Raw genomic sequence first — 8,861 nt, forward strand, 5'->3', positions numbered from 1 at the left:
CCCCCAGAGGGACTGGGTACTTCCCTTGTCACATCCACGGAGGATCCCTGTGGCACAATACCACACAGGAAGAAAATGTCAAGACCCGGCCTCCCCATAGGTGGTTAGCTGCCTCCCCAAGATAAGAACACATTTCCTGTCTTCTAGTCAAGAGCTTTATCCTCCATAACATTCTGTGTCCCTAGAGTTCAAGTGTATCAAGAATATGAGATGTACTTGGAATTTTCAATTCTTCAAATTCCTTCAAGTGCTCAAAATATTTCCTTGGGGAGAGTTATTCTAGTCATCTTCTGGGAAACAAGCACATGGTATATCCATCATCCAAATGGTTCTTTGGTCAGAAAGAGAAGCATTGATGTTAGAAGCAGAGAACAGAGCCCCAGCCGCAGTCTCAATCTGCCTCGAACAAAGGGGAGGGAAGTGGATAAGGATGAGGCCCCCGTGACCACTTGAATTTGGCCTGGTAAAATGTGGTGAACGCGTAGCCCCAAACAGCATAAAGCCTAATTCCAGATTTAAAATTTTAAGAATAAAGCTAATCGGCCAAGTGAAACGAGAATTATTAGACGCTTAAAAGTGCCCCAGGAATCTTTAGAAATTTAAGCAACACTCTATAATTAATACATATGGGATTTTTTTTTTTTAAGAAAGGAAGAATACAGCTGTACTGTAGGCTCACAAAGGAAAATAGAGGGTTTCATCTTGAAAGCTATAAAATGATCTCTGTCTGAGAATATACAAGAGGGTAGATTCAGACTAGAGCAAGCCCGAGAACTGCAAGGGACAGGAAAGGACAGTAGTCCCTGGAAGGAATGTGTGGGCAGAAGGGGTAGAGGAACTTTTAAGGCTTTTCTGAAAGGATTGGAGAGGAAAGAAACATAGGAAGCTTATTAGCAAGTCAGAGAAAAGTGGATTTAATTATGAACATGACATTATTGGGATAATGAACTGCATCATTAAATTCATCTTTTAAAAAGAAGAAAGAAAATATATCCCCCAGGAATTTTTTTCGGGAGGGGGGTGGGAATATGTAGAAATCTGAATCTTTTAAAAGTTGGCCACTAGTAAGGATTCATTTAAAATAAAATGAGTTCAAAAGCAAGCAAAATTACTCTACGGCCTGAGAAGTGGGGAGGGGGCAGACCTTGGAGAGGAAGGGTGGGGGCGTCTGGGATGCTGGTGATGTCCTTCTTCTGTCCCTGCATCAGATGATGGGGAGGGGGTGTACTTTATGAAGATTTGTTGGGTTGTACGCTGTGACCCGTGCACTCTTATGTATCCTTAACACAGGGGTAAAAATTAAAAATGAAAATTAAATAAGATGGAGGTTTTAAATAAGGTAAATATTAAGATTACAGTGATATAGAAATCAGAATCAAGGGTGGGGTAGTAAACTAATGGAATTATAAAGCAGCACATAGATTTTTTTTTTTTAAAGAGAGAGAGAGAGAGAGAGCACGAGTGGGTAACAGGTGCAGAGGAAGAGAGAGAGAATCTTAAGCAGGCTTGTCTACACTTAGCGCAGAGCCCAACGTGGGGCCCATAACCCTGAGATCATGACCTGAGCTGAAATCGAGAGTCTGTTGCTCAACGAACTGAGCCACCTAGGTGCCTCGACGCATAGATTTATCTATCTACCTATCTATCTATTATTTTTTTCACGTTTATTTATTTTAAGGGAGAAAGAGAGAGAGCACAAGCTGGGGAGGGGCAGAGAGAGAGAGACAGAGAATCCCAAGCAGGCTCCACGCTGCCAGCGCAGAGCCCGATGTGGGGCTTGAACTCAACCAACGAAAGATCATGACCTGAGCCTAAATAAAGAGTCAGACACTTAGTCGACGGAGCCACCCAGGTGCCCTGTGACACACTGATATTTTTAAAGATCACTAGAGAGCTGAAGATGAAAAAAAATAACAATCAATCAGTGTACGACCATATTTTACTTTTGCAATCAACACATTTCTGTACAATTTCATTTACTTATTTATTTTAAATTTTATCGTGGAGAGTTATAATTAATAAGAATCTTATATTTTATTTGAAAGTAAATCACCACTCTTTTTCTTGTTAAAAATAAATCCAAGTTTCCACACATTCTATTTGTTTAAAAAAGGAATGAGATCGTACAGCCAAATGTGACTTTTAAGAAAAGACTAGTCAATCAACCAAAAATAATTTGATTGCCAATTATGTGGCCAATCTGTTATCAGTTATCATTGAGGGTGCTAAAGTCAAAGGTTCTGTTCCTATTAAGAACTAATAATCTAGTTGGGGAGAAAAGACCAACAAATATGTGTTCATTGTTCAGTGCTATCTGTATACAAGTGACAATGTGAATGTGATAGTGTGAACATAGATGATCTTAAATAGAATGTGACTTTGGCCCTCTCTTCCCATAAAAATTGTTGAAAAATGTTGAAATAAGAAACTACTATATTGACTATATTGAACTATGTATAGATTATAAACTGAAGGCTGATTATTTATTTCATAGGAATTATCTGATGGACATCAAAATTAGATGTCATCTTATTAGATGGGTTCATTACAATATTTAAAGAAATTGTCACAACAATGAAATTTGCAGCTGGCACTCCAATGACAACATTTTGTGAAAACCCTAGAAAGTTTTTTAAAAAGGAAGGGGAGGAATAGGAAAAATCTCTCAAGTTGAATGTCAATACCAATGGGACTCAATTACCTCCATGATAGATAGGAGAAAATTGGTCAGGATCAAGTTCCAAAAGCAACGTTGGGGTAAGAGTGTAAACCAAACTACATCAGACTTGGGAACATTTCTCAGGAAATGGTGAAACAAATAACCAGAGTCTATGTCTCTGTTGACCCAGAAAGAAAAACTCTCATATTGAGCAATGAAAAAACAGTCTAGGAGAATGAGCAATGGGTCGTCGTAATGTCCACATTTCAGCCTTGTTTCCAGCCCACATCTTTGAGTGAATCAGAATTTTTCCCTTGGTTGAGCTGACTTCTGGCTGAATAAGGGCCCCACAAAAATATTTATGTCCTGGTCCTCGGAACCTGTGACTGTGCACCTTATATGACAAAAGGGACTTTGCAGATATGATTAACATAGGTTTCAATACAGGGAAATCCAGGGGGCTCAGTGTAATCACAACTGTCTTTAGAAGAGGGAGGCAAAGGGGCGCCTGGGTGGCGCAGTCGGTTAAGCGTCCGACTTCAGCCAGGTCACGATCTCGCACTCCGTGAGTTCGAGCCCCGCGTCAGGCTCTGGGCTGATGGCTCAGAGCCTGGAGCCTGTTTCCGATTCTGTGTCTCCCTCTCTCTCTGCCCCTCCCCTGTTCATGCTCTGTCTCTCTGTGTCCCAAAAATAAATAAATGTTGAAAAAAAAAAATTTAAAAAAAAAAAAAGAAGAGGGAGGCAAGAAGGTCAAAAGGAGGAATGAGGAGAGACGAGGACAACGGAAGCAAGAAGCTGCAACGGTGCAAGGACCGGTTCACAAACCAGGGAACACAGCAGACTCTAGACGCCGGAAAAGACAAGGGAAAGGATTCTCCTCTACACCCTCCGGAAGGAACCAGCCCCAAGGGCACCTGGACTTCAGCCAAGTGAAACTGATTTCTGACTTCTGATCTGCTGATATGGAAATGGACTTGTGTTGTTTTAAGCCACTCACCTTATGGTAACTTTTTTTTTTTTTTTAATTTTTTTTTTTCAACGTTTATTTATTTTTTGGGGGACAGAGAGAGACAGAGCATGAACGGGGGAGGGGCAGAGAGAGAGGGAGACACAGAATCGGAAACAGGCTCCAGGCTCTGAGCCATCAGCCCAGAGCCCGATGCGGGGCTCGAACTCACGGACCGCGAGATCGTGACCTGGCTGAAGTCGGACGCTTAACCGACTGCGCCACCCAGGCGCCCCTATGGTAACTTTTTATAGCACATTAGGAAACTAATACATTGAGTAAAGTGCTCAATCTAATTAGACCTGATTTTCTCTAGAATGTTTCTCATGCAGGGCATTTGATTAGTGCGTAGCTTTGGCAGAGGGACAGGTGGTTCAGAGCTAAGCAAGGTCTTCTTCCAGTCATTTTGGGGGCATTTTTTTCTTGTGTGTTTGTGGCTCTAGAATCTCTAAGCTTGGAGCGTTAGTTTTTTGGATTGTTTTCGGAACCTACTTACTGGGCAGTGTTCCTGAGATTCATGTCTCTCAACGCCTGTGGCCCACCCCCAGAATGCATGGGGCTTGGTATTCAAACTCCAGGAAAGAAGAAACAGAGGACATGGCTTAAGAAAGAAAATTGGCAAATTAGAGATTAAAACACCAACACTAATGTGTCAGTCTTAAGATGTTTCTAAAGTGTTCTTCTACTCAAATATCTTTTTGGTGTATGATTTGTTCCTCATGTTCACAACAGCGACAAAAGTGTGAAAAGGATACTTGTAAAGAAAGAATTTAACACATTTTCCTCTCGCATTGGACACCAGCCTCCTTGAAGTCATAAACTATGAATTATTCCTCTCTGACTCCACAACAACTGGTCAAGTGCCTGGTGAACAGCAGGTGATGAAACATGCTTTCCAAGGAAATAGAAAAGAAAAGAAGGAAGGAAGGAAAAGAAGAAGAAAGAAAGGGAAGATATGTTTTCATATTTTTTTTTCTTGAAACGGAGGGAAATAGAGGGCCAGAGCAAATTTTATCAGCCAGAAGATATATAATCTTGAAATTTATTTACAAAAGGCATTATATTTACTTTTAAACCTGTATCAGCCTACCAAGTAAGCTCACTCCTGAACCTAGATTGGAGAACAAAAATTGAGTATTAGTGGTTTGGGTATTGAGAAATCGTGATAGAGGGGCGCCTGGGTGGCTCAGTCTGTTGAGCGTCCAACTTCAGCTCAGGTCATGATCTCAAGATCCGAGGGTTTGAGTTCCACATCGGCTCTGTGCTGACAGCTCGGAGCCTGGGGCCTGCTTCAGATTCTGTGTCTCCCTCTCTGTCTGCCCATTCCCTGCTCATGCTCTGTCTCTCTCTGTCTCAAAAATAAATAAACGTTAAAAAAAAGTAAAAAAAAAAAAAAAAAGATAGAGAGAAATTGTGATAGAAAATGGGAGAGTTGGAAAATGAAGTTTCGAATGATAATTGAAAGAAGTATTTGGGGTATTTCAAACCTAAATAACAAAACTCCAACCTTTTTGTGACTTTTGTTATGAAACTAAGGTAACTATAGGCAGAACCTTGGGGAGGGTTCCCACATGTTGTACAACCATGAAAGTATTGGCAGGAGAAAGATACTTGTCAATCCTTCTAGAAACGTAAGGAGAATGAATGATAAGAAGCTAATACATTGAAAGAAAAAAGGCTAGTGCTTGAATAGGAAGCTGGAATTCCTCGGACCAAATGTCATGGACTACATTCAACTGTCCTGGACTTGGGGTTTCTGAAGTGGGCTCCAGAATTTCTAGTGTCTGGGCAACGATGACACAGCGTCTTGACAAAGGGGGTTTACGTGGTTTGCACGTGGTCTGGCACTGGGGCAGAGGGCACTCTGCACTTTCCACAAGGGGGAACATCTACCCAGCAAAGGGAAGCAGTAGGAAATCCGGAGGCCTGGGTTCTGGTCTGATTATAAGCCCGTGAAAGTTCCTTACCCATCCCCGGGCTGGCTGCAGTTTCCTCCCTTGGAACATGAGGGGTTGAGTCAGACCCCCTCCACGGTCCCCTCCTATTCTGAAATTCTATAACTCTACTCTTGGCCTAGAGAACAGTGTTGTGCACTAATAAGGAATTCTATCTTCTGTCAGGTTCTTTTGCCCCAAACTGTTTAGGTCCTGACTTGTACACAATAAGGAGCAAATAGCGTCTCCTTTTGATCCTGCGGTTAAAAATATTTAGTTTTTTGGTGTTTGAAGCGTTCTCTTCAACTAAATATTATAACCTTGACATAGCTGGATTTGTACTTAACTGTTATAAACACACGCTCTTGGCAAGATCCTATGAAATAATTGACTTACAGTGACCTTGGTGCTGGCAACATAACAGTTCAAGTTTCTCATTATCGTTCTGTGTCAGATAAGGGAATTTTCCTCTCATTCAGCTGATTTTCAGCCTTTGTTTCTTGGGTAGTGGGTAGTGAGGGCTTTAAGATGCCTGACATGCTATGCTGTGATGTGAATTTCAGCAGCCTATTTGGGGGAGCTATTTTTAGTCTCTGAATATATGATTAATGTGACCATTTTCTCCTTATCACTGTCTGAGATGTAATTAACAACGGACGTGATTATTCTTCCTGGTTGTGATGCCAGACTATGACACCTTTGAGTCATGACTGCGGCTTTGTAGGTTAAAAAACTACCGAAACTGCTTCTGGTGGGACAGGAGTGCGATGGTCTCTGTGGACTAGCGAGTTTGAAAAATCTATTTGCAAAGCCACATAGTTATTGATTATAACATAAGTGTAAAAAAAAGTATAAAATAAGACGGTTCAAGCACCGTCACAAAAATGAACTGCATTTCTCCATAAAACCTCACATATAAATTGGACGAGCATTTTCTTTGCATGGAGATCTGGAAAGATTGGTTCGCAGCCCAGGTGATTCTTCTTTGTATCCTTCCTTTCCACATCAACCTGAGAAAGCACCATGGCGAGTGAGCTGGCCGCACCTCCAATATTTGACGGCCGTCGGTAAAGACTATTTGTTCCTCCCAAGTTAGACTGTGTTCCTCCTGTTCAACCGTGAGCACCAGCATCTGGGGATAGGATCTTGATTTACTAAAACTGATACCAATGTGTTTAGAGCTGTCTGGGAACCACACGGCAAAAGGGAATCTTTTAATCGGTTTTCGGGTAATGGGTATGAACTGGAACTTACCTTTTCCTACTCTTTCCCACTTAAGATTCTCCTCACCAACTCAGAAGAGTACAGCAACCGAAACAGTTTAACCCCCTTATTATTTATCCAAACCAACCCTAAGTAGGAATTTCTCATAAATCAAAGTTGCAAGACCTTGAAGAAGAAAAGGGGTGAGAATAAATAATTGACAAGAGCTTGGTACAGGGTCTGATACATTTAAGATGTTTACTAAATGGTAACCACCGTTAACATCACGACCTCTTAGACTTTGCCATTCGTCTTTTTAAAATTTATTTTAGAGCATTCACACACCAGGCTTGTGTCCTCTCCTATTCTTACTGTTTAGGAATTTGATGCCTAAATTTCATATTCACTATAGCAAAATGCCACTCCAAGTTATTAATTAGCACATCCCAGAGAGTTAGTTGTAATGGGATTTTAACTGCATCTCTGAAAATTGTACTCTTGCATTTATAAATTAAACACCAGTTTTGAGAGAGAAGTTCAAATGGAGTCATTTCTGGTGTCAAAAGGTGTATAATTTTATTCCTTTACAAGATACTGATTTGTGCAAAATAATGTTATTTATCTTTAGGAGAGAAATTGCACACTAATAAATATCAGTGAGCTTCAGAAAGCCACTCAGAGGTTGGCCATTTGACCTTTGAGTGAAGTTCAATCCAGGTTCTATCATAAACTTGATTTGGTACCTTAGGACGTTTATTAAATCGTCCGCCTTAATTTCTTCATCTATAAAATGAGACTTATGATATCACACAAGATTCATTCTTATAACATTATGGTGGAAGTGTACATTCCTGGAAGAATGACTCCCAAATACAGTATATTCTTTCTCGGAAAAATGGTGTAAAATCATTTCTGGCCAGGAGCAGACAGATGGGCGAGAAGGATTATCATGGCGCAGGTATCTCTGTGCGTTTGTGATTCCAGTGCCCAGGGAGGCACTGCTACTAATTTTGAGCAGCTGAAGCCTACATGGCACTAATTAATTAATTAACTAATTAATAAAGTCTATGTGACATAAAGAAAAGGAATCATGGTTATGGGAGAAAAATAATCTACATCTCCACGTGTATTCCCAGGTAATAAAAATTTGCTTCTATTCAAATTTGAAAGAGTACCTATTTTAAAAGCCAAAAATATTTACCAGCTGATTATAGAGCTGTGACAGTAATGATGCCAAAGATCAAATTGGACAAATGGTGCCCAGTACAGAGAAGGCCCTTGGTAAATGTTTGTTAAATCAAATCTGAATATAAGTGATGCGAGAAATTTTGGAAATACAAAATACCACCAAATATTAAATATCAAAAATATAAGAGCCAAATATTATTCAGGAAAAATTAAAAATTAAAGCTTAGGGACACCAGGGTGGTTCGGTCAGTTAAGTGTCTGACTCTTGATTTTGGCTCAGGTCATGATCTCACGGTTCCCGAGTTCAAGTCCCACATTGGGCTCCGTGCTGACAGTGTGGAGCCTGCTTGGGATTCTCTCTCTCTCTCTCTCTCTCTCTCTCTCTCTCCCCCCCCCCGCCCCTCCCCTACATGTGTACTCTCTCCCTCTCTCTCCAAGTAAATAAATAAACTTGCAAAAAAGAGATTAAAGCTGAAATGATTTGATTCCCAATCGGTTATTCATCTATAGGGATTTTCTGAGAAATATTTAATTGATGAATATAAAGACTTGGATTTAAGTGAGAAGGATTATGATCTTTCAAATTTATTTTTCCACCTTTTAGATTGCTTTATGAAATGGCACCTTTTGGCTTTTTATCAACAAGTATTTATGGGGTGATTACCAGGTGTCAGGTACTATTCTCAGCCCTGGGGAAGCAGAAGTGGACAAAACAGGAGAAAATCGTACCTTCATGGAACTTATGTTAGAGTAGGGGAAACAAATAAATATGTAAATTATATAGCATATCAAATGCTAATAAGTTATATAGAGGAAAGCAAAACAGGGAAGGGGGTGAAGGATGCTGGGAGGAGGGTGTTTTCTTTATAAC

The sequence above is a fragment of the Leopardus geoffroyi genome, chromosome A1 (assembly GCF_018350155.1).
Source record: "Leopardus geoffroyi isolate Oge1 chromosome A1, O.geoffroyi_Oge1_pat1.0, whole genome shotgun sequence".
Lineage (NCBI taxonomy): Eukaryota > Metazoa > Chordata > Mammalia > Carnivora > Felidae > Leopardus > Leopardus geoffroyi.